At 43.7% G+C, this 21,676-nt stretch overlaps 1 protein-coding gene across 9 annotated transcripts in view; it reads right to left on the bottom strand.

Moving 5' to 3' along the window:
* The window catches only part of OSBPL3 (oxysterol binding protein like 3), a 135,479-nt gene that overhangs the window by 84,512 nt on the left and 29,291 nt on the right, over positions 1–21,676 (bottom strand). The window contains exons 1-2 of one of the 9 annotated variants that reach the window (XM_074984614.1): positions 14,755–15,003; positions 9,288–9,380 (exon numbers count right to left, since the gene is read on the bottom strand). The exons of 7 other annotated variants lie outside the window; for them this stretch is intronic. The gene's annotated coding sequence lies outside the window, so the exon portion shown is untranslated. Of the gene's footprint in view, positions 1–9,287; positions 9,381–14,754; positions 15,004–21,676 lie in introns of those variants that run through there. One more of the 9 variants, XM_074984615.1, reaches the window with a different exon arrangement.

The raw sequence follows: 21,676 nt of genomic DNA, 5'->3' as shown, positions 1-21,676 counted from the left end.
TCAACTGCACTCAGGTGTAGGAAAGATTACACAGCTGTTCCTTTAATGCCAGAATTTTTTTTGAACTCTTTAAGAACTCTAGTTCAAAACCAATTATGATGAGATGAATCCTTACTATAGGAAAAGGTCTGAAAGTGTTCTTAAATTTGCATCTGAATTTCCCCCCACAACAATTTACAAATACTTTCACCCTGGGGAAATGGGTAGCCTGCACAAACACGAAGATTTACTCTCTGCAAAATCCCCAATCATGCAAATTACTGAAATATGTGTTTAAATTCAAGCACATGAGTAGCTGCATTAAGCACACTGGAACTGTACTTCCAAGGACTTCACATGCTGAACTTTAAGCATACATTTATGTTTGTGTGGAATGTTTTTGGTGTAGCAAATGGTCAATGGAAGCCACCATATACATATATATTCTGTAGGTTCCATTCAAGAGCATCCCAGCAGAGACAAAACGGTAACAGGAAAACATTTTCCCCCTCCTTTTATCTTATTATGGTCCTTCCTTCCTGCAACCATACACACAATCAACGCTCTCACTCACTGGTTTTAGTGCAATTACATTTCTCAAATTATTTTTCATAAACAAACAGGAACATAATCATATCCATTACAAACCCTTGCCTGATTTCTCGTAGCTATGCAGATCTCTCTTGCTGGACTGTAGCAAGACGAGATTATTCTGTACTATTAAATTAATGTACTATAAATAATTTATTAGATAAAGCAACTAAGCACCCTGATCACCATCTCATCTTTATTTTGTAAGACTACTGGAAAAACCTGCCAAAAACAGTCACAAGATACAGAACCATATACACAAAAATTCAGTTTACAAAGTATTACCTGGGGAGCAAATATGATCTTCAACACAGAACTAGACATTAAAAGGAAGAAAAAGATTTTAGTGCCTGTGTTTATAAAGTAGGCGGTAAACCTGCACCTGCACACCAAATTGCTTAAATGACAAGCAGGATGCAAAAACGAAGGGGAAGGGGAAAATGATTGCGTGATCTTTAACACAACTCTTCTAAACAGCTGTTACAACCTCAGGGAGGACAGCAATTCACTCATCTAAAATAGGCAAGGAGGTGGAAGGCAATTCCATTTCATTGATCCAGGGGATCTTTCCCTCTTTCCTTCATGATTTGTGACAAGACTGCCCACTGATACAGTTACAGTAGCATGCAATCTGGAAAGCCTTGGTTACAAAGGCTCTGCTTGAAGGGAGGGTTATACTACATGACACTTTTTTAAAAATAAATTGTTCAAAAGCAGCTAATTGTCTTGGGAACCAGAGTCATTTTTTGAAAATGGGAATTAGGTGCCTGTAAAATTTTTATTCAGAATTTTGCCTCTGTTAGTGAAGGATCTGCCTTTCCTGGATTTGGGATGCGTTAGTATAAATAGATTTTAAAAAAGAACACTCACTTCAACTGCCCTTTCCAAGATGCCTTGGAGTCTTACTAGTGAGATGCACTATTTGAAAAGAACATGGGTATTGTTGGAATTTAATTTGAATCAGATACTCCTTTTTATATTGAAGGTGACAAATGCCATGATTTTGAGACACTAATGTTTTTAGCCAGCGGAGCCGACGCTGCCTGAGGAGGGAGTGTATGGTTGGGATTCCAGCTTGCTCGAGGACGGCGGTGTTGGTCACTCTGTCCTTCCATGATATTCCAAGGATGCACCTCAGGCAGCGCAAGTGGAAGACGTTCAGCCTCTTTTCCTGGCGGGCATACAGGGTCCAAGTCTCGCTGCCATAAAGGAGGGTGCTGAGGATGCAGGCTCTGTAGACTTGCATTTTGGTGTGAGTGTACAGCTTGTTGTTATTCCACACTCTTGCTGAGTCTGGACAGAGTTGTGGCTGCTTTTCCGATCCTCCTATTTAGCTCAGTGTCCAATGACAGGGTGTCAGTGATGGTGGACCTGAGGTAAACGAACTCGTGGACGACCTCTAACATATAGCTGTCAAAGCTGATTGATGGGGATTCAGCAACATCCTGACCGAGTACGTTCGTCTTCTTTAGGCTGATGGTAAGCCCAAAGTCCTTGCACGCTTTGGAGAACCGATCCAGCAGTTTTTGAAGCTGGTCTTCCGTGTGAGACACTACAGCACCATCGTCTGCGAACAGCATGTCTCTGATGAGGACTTCCCGCACCTTAGACTTAGCTTTCAGCCTTGCAAGATTAAACAGTTGCCCATCAGATCTTGTGTGCAGCAAGATGCCCTCTGTTGAAGATCCAAAGGCACGCTTCAGGAGGAGTGCAAAGAAGATCCCGAACTATGTCGGAGCAAGCACACATCCTTGTTTGACGCCGCTCCTGATTCTGAAAGCATCCGATAATGCACCATCATATTGGATGGTTCCTCTCATGTCTTCATGGAACGACTGGATCATCTTGAGTAACTGTGGAGGACAGCCTATCTTGTGGAGCAGTCTGAACAGACCATCCTGTATGGTGAGCTAGCCCCTGGCAAAAGACCTCCCAGAAGCCCCCAGTTGCGCTACAAAGAAGTCTGCAAGAGAGACCTGAGAGAGGTAGACATTGAGCTGGACAACTGGGAAAAATTAGCAGACAACCGCAGCAGATGGAGGCAGGGGTTACACAAGGGTCTTCAGAAGGGCGAGAGGAGGATCAGACAGCTAGCAGAGGAGAAGCGAGCGCACAGAAAGCACACTAAGGACTTGCCAGACACCCACCACATCTGCAAGAGATGCAGCAAGGACTGTCACTCTCATGTGGGTCATCATAGTCACAGTAGACGCTGTAAATGAAGTCCTCAATTGAAACTATAAAGGGCGCGATCCATAGTGTATGCAGACTGAAGGATGCCTACTACTAGTACTAATGTTTTTAGGCAGGTCAATATAAATTCTAGAGGTCTCTAAACTCCAGACAGGAAATGGGCCAGTAAGTAAAGATGGGAGTCAGTGAATAATTTAGCACTCTTGAAGACAGACCAGAATATGAAAGATGAACATGAGCCTTAATGGACTCGCCTTATTCCCAAAGACTCAATCCTTCCAACTGCAGTGCAGCACTCAACTACAAACCATGGCCCCACTCCAAGGAGAGGAGCCAGAGGTACTAACTTTTATTCCTATGAAAAATTTTTATGGGTTTCCATGAGAGTCTAAAGCCCGCCCTAGTGCCTCACTTTGCAGAACCATGCTGCATATCAGTTACTGCAGCCGGCTGGATACCTGCTTTTCCTTCAATTAAATGCCAGTAATTGATGAAGCTGCAGATGCAGGCCCCATCTCCAAGTGCCTTTAGAAGTTAAGATTGGAGTTATTCTAAATGAGTTACCAGCGCTGTGTTGGGACAGAGAATTTACAATGCACTGCACCTAAGTTAGGTGTGTCAGTACTGTGATTTAACAAATAGTTCTATTACAGCTAGGGAGTATCGCATTACTTCACTTCCAGCTCCAGTCACTGCTGACAGGGAACACTAAGTAGACAGGCAGCAGAGTGGTCATGGACATTTCACAATGCACGCACAATTTATCATTTGTCTTGCTGCTTGGCATTTCCATGGCTGCTTTAAAATTATAGCTCTACCATAACTTAATTATCTGAGTTTTATTTTTACATTACATTGAAGAGAAGCCATAAACACAGCTCACCTCATAGTTCATGTACAGTAATTCTCATTTAAGCTCGCAAAAAATGAAAGGCCCACTATTTTGTTTTTCTTCCTTCCTCCCTTATACTTTTTCTATGGGGGCAGGCGGGGGGTAAGTGAGATGGCTTTCGAGATAATCAGCACTGTTGCCACAAAAAGATAATTACACCTATGGTTTTACCATTTTCAAAAGCTTAAATCCTGATCAATTTAAAGATTTCCATTTATTTGTACTAGTCCATTTGGCTAATTCATTAAAATATCCTTTGGCAAGTGCAGAAGCAAAGAGCTAAAAGCACAAAAACAACCCCACGCAAGAGAAGACAAGGGAATAAAGTTGAGAAAACATTAGAAATTATTTACTTTTAAGTAGATGCTGATTGTGTCCACTCTAGTAAGGACAGGAAAATATTCTTCTACCACCACCTCTTCTATGGAGACATAGTGTGTCGAAACAGTCATGTTTGGCAAATATACTTGTTCTGCTTAGTCTCCATTGGAAGAGACATTTGTATACCACAAACAAGAAACCCCAAACCACACGCAAAAACCTATTTTTGTTTTGTTAACACTAACTCATGCACACACAAGTTGAACAAGAACAAAATAAAAAAAAGAAAGAAGAATATATAGACAAAAAGGGGGAAAATATTTAAAAAAAAAAATCATAAACCATGTTTTTCAGCAGACACACACAGTTTGAAAGTCCGTGCTAGAGTTATTCACAGGCTTGAGTGTTTGCTGGACAGGAGCCTTTGCTTGATTTGGGGTGGGGGGAGGGCAAATAAATAAGGTTTCTCTCTGGGAAATACATGCATAATGCTCGTACTGACTTTGCCAGTAACAGAAAATATTACACATATGCAGTGCAGACAATTTAATATCACTGTTGGCACCTCAGCTTTACATTTCTTGAAATTTTTATTGTTTTTAAACAGTGCAATATTAATTTTACCTTAAAATATAAGTATTTTAAAATTAAATATACATTAATTGGAGAAAGGAAGAATGAAACTGACTAGTAACATAAGTAAACAGAATTCAAAACACTAGTTTTAAAAGCTACTCAGTCTTGTCAGCATTAAGCTCTTCTTTAAGTAAGTGGAGTGTCTTTGAAGAGAAATTCGGATTAGCTCATCAAATCTTGTGCTGTACACTACGGGGACAATATTACAATTGGTTCAAAACTTTAATGATCCCAAAATGATAAATATTTCTACAGGAAATGTGTTTGAATATAAATGTCGAGAGACAAATGATAGCAGAAAATACTAGATTTCAAGAACTTACATTAAACAGCATTTGTTGTTTCAACAGATCTTCCCACCTGTGCTCAAACTGAAGCAAACAAGTCATAGGTTTGTTCCTGCAGCACAGGAAAGCGTGGGGAGTCCCACTGAATTCAAATTTCAAAGCTCCCTGACACGGCTACTTCTCACCACGCAGCAACATCCGAAAAACTGGGAGGAGTTTGAGCAGATTCTACTTCTTTCATTTGCAACATGAGGGTTACTCTGAAAAGAAACTTTGTTATTATGAGTGAGGGAAAAGAATCCTTGGTTCCTCTCTCCAGGCTTTTGATGAAAACTGGGCATATGGTTCACTGTGAAAGACTTCTATAGCTAACATAGGAGACATGCATGGTGCTCAGCTGCATGCAGCTACTGTACATGTAACTGCCCACTGGTGGACTCGGACCTCAGTGCAGGAACCTCCCCAGTTTCAGCTAAAAGCCAGCTAGCTTTTGGTTAAGGCTGCAGATGAGACTTGTTCTTGCTCTGTGTAAACGGTCTCTGTGCCACTACACAGGACCATGAACCACACCCAGGAGGTATGTGGGTTACACATGCATCACAAAAACAAAATAGCATATCAGTGTACTTCAGTGGGAAGGAGGAGAGGGTTTAACTAAAGACTGAAGCAGTTCTGTTGATGATTGAAGGCCATGTGCATCCACAACTATGTCAGGACAAAATTGTGTGCTTTAAAATTGTCCCTAAACTGGAGAATTACCATCAGGGTGCTGCTGACAGCTACAGTAACTCTTTCCTAGCTGGCACTCTATCATCGAGAACTCTCAAATAACCAGCATTTTAACCATATGTAAATTTTAGATACGTTTTCCATAAAGTTCAGTATGGTGAAAGTAAATACAGCTTTCGATACAGTCTCCCACAATATTCTTGTCAGCAAGTTAAAGGAATGTGGAATGGACAAGTGGATAGAAAGATGGATAGAAAGCTGGCTAGAAGGTCAGGCCCAGTGGGTAGTGATCAATGGCTTGATGTCCAGATGGCAGTCGGTTTCTAGTGGAGTGCCCCAAGGTTTGGTTCTGGATCCTGTTCTTCTGAGTCCTGTTCTGTTCAACATATTTATCAATGACCTGGATGAGGGGTTGGATTGCACCCTCAGCAAGTTTGCGGATGACACTAAGCTAGGGGGAGAGGTAGATATGCTGGAGGGTAGAGACAGGGTCCAGACTGACTTAGACAAATTGGAAGACTGGGCTGCAAGAAATCTGATGAGGTTCATTAAGGACAAGTGCCAGAAGAATCCCAAGCATTGTTACAGGCTGGGGTCCGACTGGCTTGGTAGTAGTTTTGCAAAAAAGGATCTGGGAGTTGTAGTGGACAAGAAGCTGGACATGAGTCAACAGTGTGCCACTGTAGCCAAGAAAGCTAATGGCATATTAGGTTGCATCAAGACGAGTGTTGCCAGTAGATTCAGAGAAGTGATTATTCCTCTTTATTCAGCTTTGGTGAGGCTGCATCTGGAGTCCTGTGTCCAGTTCTGGGCCCCCATTTATAGGAAGGATGTGGATACACTGGAGAGGGTCCAGTGGAGGGCAACCAAAATAATTAGGGGGCTGGAGCATATGACTTAATGAAGAAAGGTTGAGGGAATTGGGTCTGTTTAGTCTGCAGAACAGAAGACTGAGGGGGGACTTGATAACAGCCTTCAACTTACTGAAGGGAGGCTGCAAAGAGGCTGGAGAGAGGCTGTTCACAGAGGTCACGGATGGCAGAACACGGAACAATGGTCTCAAGTTGCGGTTGGGAAGGTCCAGGTTGAACATTAGGAAAAACTTTTTCACTAGGAGGGTGGGGAAGAATTGGAATGGTCTACTCTGCATACATTTGTTTGTTTCTTAATATCTATTCTTGTTTTTCTTTTGTGTTATGCATTGCTAGGTATAACCGCCCTATTACCCGGAATACTTTAATATCCAGCAATTTCCCAGTCCCAGGGATGCTGGATATGAAAGTTTATTGTACAACTAAATTAGTTATGGATTTAGAGCCTGAGGACAGAGGATGCTTTTCAGGGAGGTTTTACAACACCAACTGGTGAGGGTGGAGAGGAGAAGTAATGAGACAACTCCTGCCAAATCATTCGGAGGCATCATTCTAGCTCAGCATCTCTCAAACTCAGCCACCATAACTGCATGTGGCCAGCATCAGACTCTTTGTGGCCACGACAGCCTGTGAAGGATTGTGGAGACTGGGGGAAGGGAGGCAAAGCAGCATCCCCGCCCTGAATCACCCCCGTATTGCACCAGGTACACACTGCCTTGATGTTTGCACTGATGCTGCCTGCATGGAATCTGCGCCACGCACCACACAGCCTCGTAAGTGGCCCAGGCAATGCCGCTGGAGACATACGGCCAGTGTGTTTGGCCTCTGGGCAGCTTCCCCACTCCTGTCTGGCTGGGGTACAGGGCACTTGGGAGTTCACAGGCAGCCTGTGAGCGCCTGACCCCACTTTTTTGGCTCAGGTTTTGGCTTCAGCCTTGAGGCTGGGACTGGTGGGAACCCACTTCTCACTGCCAGAGCTGCTACCAGCACGAGTTGGTGCCTGTATCCTGAGGCCACCAAAACCCTTGTGAGAAGCCCTGCTCTGGCCCCATCTGTGACTTCCGGAGAAGACAGTTAAGGAATAAGACATTACATCCCATTCACGGGTTGTCATGGCTTTCAGCAGTTTACAAAAGCAAAACAGACTGGAGTCAGTTGTACAGTTTGATGCCTTTGGTTGGGATCTACGTAAGTAAACAGAGTTCTGTCAACAACAGCGACCAGGCTCACCCTGAAAACTTTGGATGACTTCTAGCGAGAGCTGTACATTTGTCTACCCTTTGAAAATCCCTTAATTCTAGCTCAGTTTCTGTTAAATGCTGTTCTGACACAAGAACTGTATTTTTTCCCGCTTTGATTTCGTGTAAACTGTAAAGGATATCACGTTCAGCGGCATCATACCCTCATCTACGTCTGAATTATATAGAATTTCTTGCTTCCAAATACTAGAAACAAAAGTTTCATTTACTTTTCCTCACGTTTAGCAAGCTGATTTTAGAGAGCCCACATCAGCTTGTGTTGTTCATGCAACTCCAATACACAGCCATTCAGGATAATTAGCCCCCAGCAAGTGCTGTAACCTACTGCCTGTGCTTCATTTCACAAACTGTCTTTGTTTGCCTGGGGACCCCATATGTTGTTTTAATTGCTTCTCGCATATGTTCCTGCCAGTCTGTACAGTATTAGCTTCACTTTCCTCCCCCAGACTCCAAATTCTTGAAATTCTTTTTGCAGCCTGGCCAAAACACCAGATACAAAAGATGAGCGTTCAAGGTTTTGACAAAAGCGGGGATTTTATTCTTCTTATGTTGAATGTGAGAGCTACTGTCCTGTGGACACCCTGTGTGTGCGCGCATGTGCCTCTGTTTCCCTGGGTACTACACCTATATGGGGGATTCGAATTTTGGGTGTGACAGCTTCCTGCATGTACACCGTGGACGATGCTCATCATAACCTGTTGTCAGGGAAGGGGTGGGACCAGCTGACACCTTCTGCCTGAGGAAGCAGGACAAAGGCCAGATGAGGAGCCTGACGGGGGTACAGCCAGACAGGTGGAAGCGAGACAGTCTAAGTCGCTTGGGGGTGCAGGAAAAGAGCTGGGCTCCTAGCACTGTACTCCCTTCTCCCAAAAATGGATTGTACTGACAAGTCTGTTCTATGCTGTGTCCCTGCTGACTAATAAACCCTTCTGGTCTACCTGGTGTAGGGAGCCCCTCCCATTCCCTCCCACTTCAGCGACAGAGTTAGCTACATTTCCTAAATGGGACAGGTCATACCACTTTCCACATATTTTCCAGGGGAATCTGAGAAACTAGTGTCCTTGTAGTAACTGCACAAAAAAAGCACTGTCATCCACAACATGCATAAAAAAGTAAATTAAGCATGGCAATCCAATCACTGTGCATTTAAAAACCAACCATTCCATCTTTTCTCTCACTCAGTGAACGAAACTTAATATGCACAGACTGGCTACGTCCACAACAGAAAAGTGATAGCATTTGTGTGGGTTCAGTTACAGCATTTGCTACAGAGTCTGTATATTGCAAAATCACTTCTGCAAATGTTTTGATTTTCTTTTTCTTCCACGCTGCTGTAAGTAAGGAGTTAACCCTGATGTAAATGAAAAGGACAACCAGGCCTATGTTATGTTCTTGCATAAGTTTCTCCCTTAGGTAGCGAGTAAAATACCACAGTCTCCAAGTTCTCCATCATATAGTCCAAATAAAATGAATAGCATTGTATCTGAGCTTTTGTATAGCTACCTGGTACAGGCTAGGTCTTACTCACATTTCAGGAACAATCAACATCCAGTTCAACTTCAAAGATATACCTTGTGGCGTATTTACAGAAGGGTTAACATTTGTAGGGACTATTTCGTACCTGCCAATGAAACAAGAAAAGAGGCGTAGAGAATCCTTAAACTGAACTCCTTAGCATTGCAGGATAATTTATGAAATTAAAGTTATTTTAAGTTTGGTTAAGGAGATGTGTGCTGTAATTTAAAGAAAGGCCCTAACTAGCAACTATAACGAAGGCCTTGGAAATAACAATTTATGAGGCCAAGAAGAAAGAAGCAGAGAGAAGGTCTGGTTCACATTATAATGAAATATGGGGAAGTTTTAAAAAATGTCTTACCATTGGGGTAACTGCAGATGGTTTTAAAATCAGATAAAAATAATCAGTTTAAAATGAGCCAACATGGCACTGGCCCAGCCTCAGCCTACATTCCAGTGTTATCTCAAAAAATGAGGGATTAGGTGAACCTAGCTGCAAAGGAAAAACTGCTGGTCAGCCAGGACCGGCAGAGAGAGGAAGAAAAGAAGGTTGTTAAATGTTGCCTCAGATTAAGGGTCAACTGTCTCATATAGGTTTTTAGCGGAGAGCAGTACTCGACAATGACATCTGTGGTTTGTTGAAGGGTATATTAAAAAAGTGAACTCAAAGGTTCATTGCCAATACATGTCTAACCACACTGGAGCCAGCCAAAAGGGTCTAAGCACCCCTGGGTCTAGCTCATGTGTAAGCATCCTGATCAAATGCTAACAAATGTTTTGTTGCAGGAAACTGCTCATTGTTTTAGGCTCCACAGGCATGCTTACAGCAACTGAATAAATACTGGCTGGCCTTTGGATTTAGCTAAGGAATTCATGCTTAAAAATCAGTGTCGTGGAGAGACCTTGCATAAATCACAATTCCCACAAACATCCTATCATTTTATAACAATCCCATCCCAACAAGAGACCATGCCAAGGCTCCTGGTTGGATCACAAAGCCAAAAAGAAAAGTTAAATCATTACGCTGTTTTTCTCTGTGTTAAAGACTAGAATTTCACTACCCAAGGCTGTCACTATGGAATAATGTCCAATTTACTGAAGACGACCTTTTACCACTAAATTTTATAAAGTCAAATTTCAGCATCCACACCTGCTTAAAGCTGACTTAATGCGTCCCCACTAAATCACCAAAGTTCATCTGTTGAAACAGTGCATTGTGGGCACCTATCCCACAGTTCACTCAGCTCCGTTGCATTCTAGATTTTTTTGCCACTGCGTTATGGGAAAAAAAAAATGTCCCACAAGTGGTTGTAGGGCTGTGATGTCATCTTCCGAGATTGTTTTCAATAGCAGAGTGGAATGAGGGCAATATAAACAGCCATTTTTCAGAAGTCTCTTTCCCTGATGAGAGAAATTGTTTGAGTCGTCCGCATTACGGAAAGAGGCAGCTTTTATAAAAGACTTCAAAATTACATTAAATACAAATGGGGAGGAAGAGAGAGAGAGGCTGAAGGAGCCAGGTTTGAACGAGAGAGAGAGAGAGAGAGAGGGAAAAAAAAATTGTGAGCTGTTGCCACAGAGAAGTGAAGACTGGTCTTTTTTCAGAAGTCTCTTCTCCTCTTCCCCCCGCACCCGCCCAGTGAAAATACACCTAACAGGAAAGGTTCAAAGTGGGTCTACGTGACTAGTGAAATACTTCATATTATTTGCAAGGAAAGAAGATTCAATTTACATGAGAAGGAAAAGTATGAAATCCCAGAGGGCATTGATGTCTAGTGGTTAGCATGACTCAAAAGACAACAGGGAAAGACAGAGGGTGTTGGTTTCTAGCGGTTAGTATCTCTTCCCCCGGTGAAAATACATCATTTAGGAATCTATGTGACTAATGGAAGACTTCACACTATTCACAAAGAAAGAAGATACAATGAAAAAGTGGTAGTGTATCTGGCTGAAGGAGCCAGGTTTGAAGGAGAGAGAGAGAGAAACTTGTGAGTTGTCACCACACAGAAGTGAAGAAAGTTCTAGGGAGGCCACTGCACTGACATCTCCAACATGCGGTCAGGAGGCTGTTAGAAATACAGTAAACTCATATCTGGCAGTCTATCATCTGGAACTCTCAAATAACTGGCATTTTAACCATAAGTACCTTTTAGTTAGATTTACTTTGACCGACTTATGGAAAACGTAAGTATAGTGAAAGTAAATACAAACAAACAAATACAGCATAAGTCTACAGCGTACAATACTATTTTTGGTAAACAGAGTACTCTGCATACATTTTTGTTTGTTTCTTCGTATCTAATTTTGTTTTTCTTTAGTGTAATGCATTGCTAGGTATACCTCTCTATTATCCAGAATATTTCTATATCCAACAACCACCCAGTCCCTGTGCTGTCAGATATGACAGAGTTTACTATACTAGCTCCAGACTCATCATGAATCCTGAAGACTAAATAGAAGAGAAAGAATCCCAGAGGACGTTGATGTCTCGTGGCTGCTGGAAGGAGCCATCACCCTGTCAGAAGTAGCAGTGGCTCGAGAAGAGAAGGAAAAGTTAAGGAAGCATTAGAAGACAGAAAAGTCAAGGAAAGAATGAAGGGATTCCCTTCCCTCTTCTAGTAAAGAAGCAGTAGCCCTATCAACTTCCTGTGTGAGAGAGGGAAGGTGGAGAGAGCCCACAAGCTCCATTCCTTCATAGGAAATCCTACCCCAAGCCACACGATTTGGGAAGGGAGAGTGCTCCGTATGTTCCCCAATCACATTCTGCTCATGTCCCAATGATTCCTGAGCCAGGCTGTATGACGGGTAATGGTCAGGGCCCAACGGATAGTGGCCAATGGATCAATGTCTGGTTGGCAGTCGGTTTCAAGTGGAGTGCCCCAAGGATTGGTTCTAGGTCCAGTAGTGGTCAACGTCTTTATTAATGACCTGGATGAGGGGATGGATTGCACCCTCAGCAAATTTGCAGATGACACTAAGGTAGGAGGTCAGGTAGATACACTGGAGTGTAGTGATAAAGTCCAGAGTGACCTAGGCAAATTGGAGGATTGGGCCAAAAGAAATTTGATGAGGTTCAACAAGGACAAGTGCAGAGTCCTGCTCTTGGAATGGAAGAATCCCAAGCATTGTTACAGGCTGGAGACCGACTGGCTAAGTAGCAGTGCAGCAGAAAAGGACCTGGGGATTACAGTAGCCGAGAAGCTGGATATGAGTCAAGTGTGCCCTTGTAGCCATGGAGGCTAACAACATATTGGGGTGTATCAGGAGCAGCATTTCCAGCAGCTCTAGAGAAGTTATTATTCCCCTTTATTTGGCACTGGTGAGGTTACATCTGGAGTATTAAGTCCAGTTCTGGGCCCGCCCCAGTATTGAAAGGCTATGGAGAGGGTTCAGCAGAGGGCAACAAAAATGATTAAGGGGCTGGAGCACATGACCTATGAGGAGAGGCTGAAAGATTTGGGCGTATTTAGTTTGCAGAAGAGAAGACTGAGGGGTGATTTGATAGAAACCTTCAACTTCCTGAAACAGGGCTCTAAAGTAGATGAAGAGTGACTGTTCTCATTGATGACAGATAGCAGAACAAGGAGCAATGGTCTGAAGTTACAGAGGCAGAGGTGTAAGTTGGATATTAGGAAAAATTATTTCACTAGGAGGGCAGTGAAGCACTGAAATATGTTAGCGAGAGAGGTGGTGGAACCTCCATCCCTAGGGGTTTTTATATCCCGGCTTGACATAATCATGGCCGGGATGATTTAGTTGGGGTTGACCCTGCCTTAGGCCAGGGGCTGGACTTGATGGCCTCCTGAGGTCCCTTCCAGCCCTAGAATTCTATGACTGGCTGTATGGCACCAGCTGAGTGCTCTCAGAACTGCCCAAAGGAGGTGAACTACCAGGTAACCCTTCTCAAACAGTTAAGCCCCGTAAAGGACAGATCATGGCACTCTCTGCAAGCATGGACCGCACTGCCCAGCCACCACATGGTGTGGTGGTACGTGGGATAGCCACATGGTGCAGGGGAGGGGGGCGAGCCCACCAGCCTTATGGTGCCTTTTGGGGAGTGGGGGACTGCCCCACAAAATGTGAAGTGCAGAAAACAAGTTTCTCAGCCTCTCCTGCTAAACCATGTGCAGGGAAGAAGCCTTCACCCTGCGCAGGGCAGGACATGCTGCTGTCTGTAAGCGTGGTCTGCACAGCCCAGCTCCCACATTGCGTGTTAGGGCAGGGGCTCGTCATGTGTTGGGCCAGCTGGGGTGGCGAGCCTGCTGGCCAAATGGCACCTTGAGCAGGGGGGCTGCCCTGTGCAAATGTGAAACAGAGTAAAGTTTCTTGGCCTCTCCTGCTAAATTCTGTACAGGGAAGAAGCCCTCAAGCACTGAAACCCCGGCAGGACAGGGCATGCCACAGTCTGCAGACATGGTCCACACAGTCCGACAATCATGTGGTGTGTGGGGGAGCTTGATTTTCACCCGACACTGATGAGCATCCCTGGTGTTTACTCAGCACAAATTCATCCACCACACAGACATGAGAGCTTGGATCTCCTGATGGCTCCATGTGGGGGCTCTTTTGTGACCTGGGAAATCATGGCTAGATGTGAGCATCACACTGGCCAGAAAGAATATGAATTCAAGTTGCCAGGCTTCCTGTTACCTACTTCCTGTACACCGGGAGAACAGTGAAGGTGAAAGCAGCCAGAACAGACACATTCAGGGCATTGTGGGATACCTCTGGAGGCCAATACAATCAATTTAAGGTAATGTTTCTATACTTCGACCTTATCAAATTGAACTTGGTGTTACACCACCTGGGAGGACCAAGGTGAAAAAGTCAACCTACTGGTATTTGCAGTGAAGACAGTCACATTGTAAAATTGAGTTAAGTGCCTTAAAATTGACCTTATTCTGTAGCATAGACAAAGCCTAAACAATGCTGAAGCCTTGCACTCAGTCTCACTCCTCTGGGTCTGAAGACAATTAAATATCATACACATTAAATTACACTGGTCACAGAAAGAAAGCACATATTTCAAGTGCTTATGAATGAAGGCTGTTCAAATATGTGCAGACCCTTCAGTTATATGAACATGTCACTGGACATCTAATCGAGTCTGTTCTGATATTGGACTCTCAGGCTACCCAACCATGCAGGAACTGACCAAATGGCAAACGATCACTATGGACAACTGTATGGCTAAGCAGCGATGAGGACAATGACCACAGCTGAACAGCTGTATCAATTCGGTCACATTTTTATGGCCCTGACTATTTGCTCTTGCAGCTCTGCTATACTTACCCCAGCCTACAGGACAGACCATCTGACACTGCTCTTCCTCTATGTCAGCGTTTGACTATCAGGTAACTTTTGATGGTGTTCCATCAATAGGAGAAGTTCTCATATAGGTTGAACCTCTCTAATCTGGAGCTCTCATCCAGCAATACCCGTAATCGGACTTGATATTACTTAGCTGGAAGGCCACTTACCATGGGAATGGCCAAGTTTTCTGGTCGTCCCATAAAGTTTGTTTCCAGCCGCCAGTCCTGGCTCTCGCTGTTCTGTGCTGTTATTTAGCTGTAATTCATCCCTAAATGTCTTCTAAGAGCCCAGTAACCAGTGGAAGTGTTAGTAATGTGCCAGAAAATATAGACCTTCCGTGGCCTAGCAAATTCTCTTGCTTGACACTGATGAGGTCCCAAGGGTTCCAGACAAGAGAGGTTCAATCTGCAGTCGCAACCACATGAGGTCAGAGTATCAGCATGGACTCCTACCGGCAATACAGAAACCAGGTGTGAATTGTTTGATTCAAATGGAAGCTAACACTTTCCAAACCGTCAGTCACTATCATAAACCAAATCACAGACCAGTGCCCCTCAACTGGGCACAAAAGAATACTTTTGAGGGGGTGTGTGCAGTGGGGCTAAAGCCAGTCCCCAGCAAGGGTGAGCAGAGAACACTACACTCTGAGCAATGCTCTGCCCCTCATTCCTATCCAACCCCCATCCTACTCCATCCCCAGGCCTAGCCCCTGCTCTGCCTGCACCCCAAACTCCACTTTGCAGGATGCCTTGCCTGTGCAGTACTGGAGGGGTGAGGAGCATGCCTGGAAATGTCTGCACCTTTGACTTAGGCTGCAAGGTGTTAGTGGAAGGGGCAGTCTTCCCTTACATGTGTGTACATTACCTAGCACAATGTGACACTGATCCTAACTGGGGTCGCTACGCTGCCACTATAGTTATATAGTGTATATTGCAATATGTAAGTAGCTTCTGCCTGAGGCTGCGCAGGAAGAAACCTTTCCTAGGGGCTAGTTATTCAACTGTTCAGCACAGCCGTCCTTCCAAAGCATTTATCACTGGCCACTGATAGAGACAGGATCGTGAAATGGATGAGCTACTGTGCTGATCCAATATGATAATTTCTATGTCCCCCTGTCACCACCCTTTCACCAAGAAGTTTATATAGCCTTCTGTGTGCAGACATCTCCACAGAAAATGACAATGTGCCTATTGTTTAGTGAGGGAAAGGTAGACTGAACAACAGAAAGAAGATAGCTCTAGAGTGTATCACCTCTTGCCTCTGCAGTTATTTACAACTATTCATTGTTAGTTTTTATTATTTCATTGAAATGGTCTGACTATGCACTAGGTCAAGAACAGAGTGTGGGCCAGAGAGAGTTTTATGGCAAGAAATGTGAATTAATGGATGTGAAGAGGAAAAAAAAGAAAAAGAAAAAGAGGACAACGCAGGTGTAACGTGAACTTAAGAACAGCCACAGTGGGTCATGTCATAGGCCCGTCAAGCCCAGTATCCTGTCTTCCAACGGTGGCCAATGCCAGGTGCCCCAGAGGGAATGAACAGAACAGGTAATCATCAAGTGACCAATTCCCTGTTGCCCATTTCCAGCTTCTTGCAAACAGAGGCTAGGGACACTGTCCATGCCCATCCTGGCTAATAGCCACTGATGGACCTATCCCCCATGAATTTATCTAGGTCTTTTTTAAACCCTACTATAGTCTTGGTCTTCACTACCTTCTCCAGCAAGGAGTTCCACAGGTTAACTGCGTTGTGCAAAAAAAATATTTCCTATTGTTTGTTTTAACCCTGCTCCCTATTCATTTCATTTGGTGTCCCCTAGTACTTGTGTTATAAGAAGGAGTAAATAAAATTTCTTTATTTACTTGCCCCACATCAGTCATGATTTTATATAGCTCTATCATATCCCCCCTTAATCTTCTTTTCTCCAAATTAAAAAGTCCCAGTCTTATTAATCTCTTCTCATATGGCAGACAGTCCATACCCGTAACCATTTTTGTTGCACTAAAGGAGGTGGTGGGAGGAAGAAGTAGAGTTTTCATATTTTAGACAGATCTATTAGACACTGAAAAAGGTTCAGAATTACTGACTGGAAGGACTTTGCTCATTTTTATTTAAAGCCAGGCACTAACCGCACTCACAAAAATAAGTGTGACATGCACCACTACTATTGAGTGGATGTGTCAAACATATATATTCCTGAGTAATACTTTAAAGTAGTCCACAGTTCAGAAACAAAAAGAAGAGACACAATGCACTTTTAGCAGATACAATACATAAAACCTGTAGACTTGGCCACACAAAAGCAACTGGTCTTCTTTTCAGTTGCTAATTTTTAAAAGCAATACACTCCATGCTGTAGCCCTGAATTTCAAATTAAGACAATCATTTTCATTGACTCCCTGTGCAGAGCACGCGCGCGCACACACACACAAAATACCGGAGAAACCATGCAAATCACTCTTCCGTACATTAGTCTGCTATAAAAGGAGCTTCACCATGATCTGTATTTACATTCTTCTAGCAGGCTTACTCATCACAATTCCTTAAGGAAACGTATTATACTCATCAGCTCTCTCTCAAAAAGCAACAACGCCAGTTTATAACGGCATACTCTAGCTCCAGTGTAAGAACCTTCTGTACTTTCCACCTTTATAGTACGTTCTTGGAAACTAAGTACCTGGCTTATTCTTTTATTTATGTGACTGTTACAGTTTTTGCATAATTTTATGACCTGATGTTCTCTCCTGGCTGTCATGTTAACCGAAAAGCCCACAGGAGAGCATCTCAAAGGCAGTGGATTCAAGCACCCCAATCTCATCTATCAGGGGTCCTGTTTCAGTGACCCTCAGTCTGGAAGTGAGGCTGGATACTGCTATTCCAAAAGGGAAATAGCAATACCAATGAAACTTACTTGGGAGATGAAGGAGAGAGAATGGGAGTCACCAGAGACCAAACCAAACATTTCCTTTACTAAATTTCCCAAGCTCGGATCAAAATTTCAGTCCTCTTCTCCCCGCACTGCAGGACTTACATCCAGAGCCATCCCATCCATAGGCGGCTACCCCAGATCCCGTGGTGGCCACCCCACCCATGAGGATTGCCTGAGGCAGGGCGCAGGCAGTATGGGCAGGCAACAACAGGTTCAAGGGATCACTTCCTGCCTTCTCTCCTCCACCCTCAACCCCTGCAACACTCCACTGCTGCCTCCAGGCCCACTGAGCCCTGTTTCTTTGAAAGCGTCTGGGAGATCTCCAACTGCTCATGGAGAAACACAGCTCAGTAGGCCGGAAGGGTGCAGCAAGCACTGTGTGGTGAGTGTGGAGGGGTAATGGCCATCCCCTCAGCCTGCTGCTCCTGCCGCCATCCTCCACACATCCTTGTCCCAGGTAGTCTCCAGCCAGGCAGGTGAGGGAGGGGACTGGGGTCAGGGGGAGTGGGGGGGGGGAGGGGCAAGGCTGGCGGCACAGGGGGCTGCTGGAGTCCCCATGCCTGGGGCACCTGAGAGAGGGAGGGGTTGGTCCTCAGGAGAAGCTGGCTGACCTTACTAAAAAACTGCCAGGGGAAGCCTAGCGATTGCATTCCACCCTGCCCCTGCCCCGCCCCCCAAAACTAAGCCATGTTTGCTTTACTCCTTTAAAAATCTTGTACAGTATAATAAGAGCTCCTGTTTTGTTCCGTTTTTTAAAAACTCTGTGACCATCAGCTTTTGTTTTTGTTTAAAAAAAAAAAAAAAAAGACTACACACCTAGAAACTAGCAAATCTCCTCTTTGCCAATACATTCATTATTGGCAGACAAACAAGGCCAGGTCTACACTCTAACCTTACCTGCCACATAACTCCTTTGCTCTGGGATGTGAAAAATCTAGGCCTCTGAGCGAGGTGGTTATAGTGGCCGAAGCCCTGGTATAGACAGTGCTAGCTGACTGGAGACCTTCCAGAAGCATAGTTACCATCTCTCAGACAAGTGGATTAACTGCACCAATGAGAGAAGTTCTCCCATTGACATAGCAGCATTGTGACTATAGCATTAGAGCTGTACTACTGCAGCATTTTAAGCTCAAACATGCCCAAAGCAACTCCTCACAATCTGGGCAGGTAAAATTTAAAGGGACATGAAAGGGCTGGATAAATATTCATTCTATAAAAGATTGAATATTTAGTCTACCTTGTTTATTAGGACGTAAATCTGTTGGAAACTGGGGTTCAACCACATGAAGCCTGGCAAGCGACAACATTTTTACACTCTCCAAAGTAAAAACAACAAACATTTTTGTTGCGTTTTATTTGTATTATAGAGCCCAGGTACTGCTGGCATCTTAAACCATAAATCATTGGGCTGAATTAGGAGGAGAAGTTCACGATGAACAGTCATCCATAACTTTATTGAGAGGTGGAACAATTTTGAGGGGGAAGAAACTGGGCTTCCTCCAAAGCCTTTAGAAAAGGTGGTACAGAATCTTGTGTTACACAAGTTCTCCTGTAATGCTGCCAAAGTTAATTTACTTCTGTTTCTCAAGTACAGGTCAGCTAACCTGATCTCAGATTATCGGACACTACTTTTCCATTATTTTTTTTGCACACAAACTTTACTGTAAGGCTTTGCAAAGAAGTGCCCACAGTTCATGTTCTTTATAGATTGTGTTTAGTTATGCTAAATTATGGCTTCAACCATCCTGTTACAAGCTTTGTTTCTCCCTCCTTTCTGACAGAGTATGAACAATTTTAAGACATTAAAACTGAAGGTTTAGCCCAATTGCAATCAGTCCTAATACAGAAGGATCAAGAAAAATGCCATAGCCTTGATTATTTACATAGGTTCATGGGCAATAAAAGCAGCAGTAAATTTTTTTTTCAAATTAGCCACTTGCTGTAGCTAGTACCAACCAACAGGAACATGAATTCCAGCCATTTGTAGAGCAATTTAGGATTCAAAAGATTTAGCCCCTATTTTTTGAAAGAGGATAAAGATAGGAGGAGTGACCCTACCACAACTGGGCCTCTTCCCATCTATTTTCTTTCCCCCACATTTTTGTGGAAGGCACACCTTAGCGGCGAATATGCGTGTCATTCAAAAATATGGCTGAAGATAGCAGTAACAAATACAAGTTTTAGTAAAATTATCCAAGACGTGTGTGAGTTTCTGCATTTATGAGAAATGGCCAGTATTGGCATGTACTTCTCAAGGACATCAAGCTCTATAAATTAAACTAAACCTTTTTTAAGATGCTATTAAATTCCCAATTTCAAACAATTCCCTGGTTCAGTAAAGTGCAATGTTTATTAAAGCAATAAGAATTGAGGAAAAAATTATTAAAGCAGAAATATATCTTATAATCATGAATACTTGCGTAACCCCCAGAGGCACTGAGACCACGGACAAGGGAGAGTGAAGTCACTGCTCTATAGCCTTGTCTGAGGACCAGGTAGCTTTTAGTTCACCTGACAGAGCACAGGGTGTTAGCCCCGAAACTCTCAGGTTCATTCCCTCCTGCTGACAACATGGGTCTGTCAGCCTCTGGTTTGTTTGGTCCTAGTCTTTGGGCCAAATAAACCATGGGATTCACAAGACTGAATGACGTGTTTTGGTGTATTGTACATGTTTTCAAGCTATTAGCGTTTTCAGAGAAGACATTTTCATATCACTCCAACAAAGATACGACAACGAGTTTGCTAGTTTTTCAGTACTCACGTTGCTCAAACTCGTGAGAGGTGTGCAAACAAAAATCCTGCATATCTTCTTAGATTCTACAGTTTAAGTGCCCCGAATGAAAAAGTTAAAAATAAAGTCAATCTGTGTAATGTTGCAATCCTGAACCCCTAGGAAGAAGAGTCACAATAGAAGCTACAAGGATGATTTAACAAGGAATGAGCGCTGAAAAGGGTCCAATAAGATTCATAAGTTGATGGTTCCCCCCTCATCTGTCTCATTTAGTTCCCTTCACTATATTCCTTTCAATACCTGGATCATTTTCTTCATGTTCAAGTATGCAGTCAAAACATTTTAAAGAGATAGTTGTGCTGGCACCATTTCTCTTAATGCCTGTCCACTTCAAGCACAAAATGGTCTGGGTTTTTCTTAAGTATAAAGGATATGCAGTCCTTCACTGAATTCAGACCATTTACTTAGCACTGATGCATTAGAAGTAGTTCTGCCAACTAGAGCAGCCGAAATACCAGAACAGGCATTACCACCACCAAGTACGGTGACCATCCGTCCCGTACTGGGTGGAAGGGTCCCGTATTTGGGATGCCAAAAAGGCATCCCAGCTTATTTTTTAAAAAGGATGAATTGTCCTGTATTTGTGCCTCCCACCGCACACCCTTCCACCAGCAGCTGTGCAAGCGCAGCTGCTCGGAGAAGTAGGGGGAATATGGACAACTGTGGCTTCCCTCGGGCTTCGGGGCATAGCTGGAGCTGTCGCTTCCCTGGGGCTCCCAGGGAGTGCTGGCGGCTGCCACCTCCTTCCCAGCTCCCCGGGCTTGGTGGGGCTGGGAGGAGCTGCCCCTCCCCCCATAACTCCCTGTCCCATATTTAGGACAGGGAGATAGGGTCACCCTACTGACAAGACATCCCACATGTAAGCTGTGTTTAGGGGGCAGAAAGTTGCAGAGGGAGGTAAAGAAGAACCTTGCTGTTGCATATTTGTCCAAAGACCTGTTTAGTTTTATCCCCAATATTCCACCACCCTTCAGTCTGAGGAGGACCACATGTTTCAACTGCCTCTCATGGGGGAGGTGGTTTATCTTTTAGGTAAAGCACTGGGTGGGGGGGAGACTTGAGGATTGCCCTGGCCCCATCACTGATTTCTTGTCTGACCTTGGGTACAAGACACTCTTACTCTGTTCCTCAGCTTCACCCATCTGTAAAATGAGAATATTTACTTGCCTTATACTATAAGGCAAAAATACACTTATTTTTATGGTGTTCACTGAAGTTCTTTTTAAAAAGGCATTGGACTACAACAGTAGTACTACTTTCCTGCTAAATCACGGAACACACCAAAATCATCTCGCTGCGATTAACACTGACAGAACAGGATACTGGCATTTAGTATCAAAGAGCTTACGCAACTCCCTCAAAATTTCAA

This window comes from Carettochelys insculpta, chromosome 2, assembly GCF_033958435.1.
Source record: "Carettochelys insculpta isolate YL-2023 chromosome 2, ASM3395843v1, whole genome shotgun sequence".
NCBI lineage: Eukaryota > Metazoa > Chordata > Testudines > Carettochelyidae > Carettochelys > Carettochelys insculpta.
This window is presented reverse-complemented; position numbering and strand designations above follow the sequence as displayed.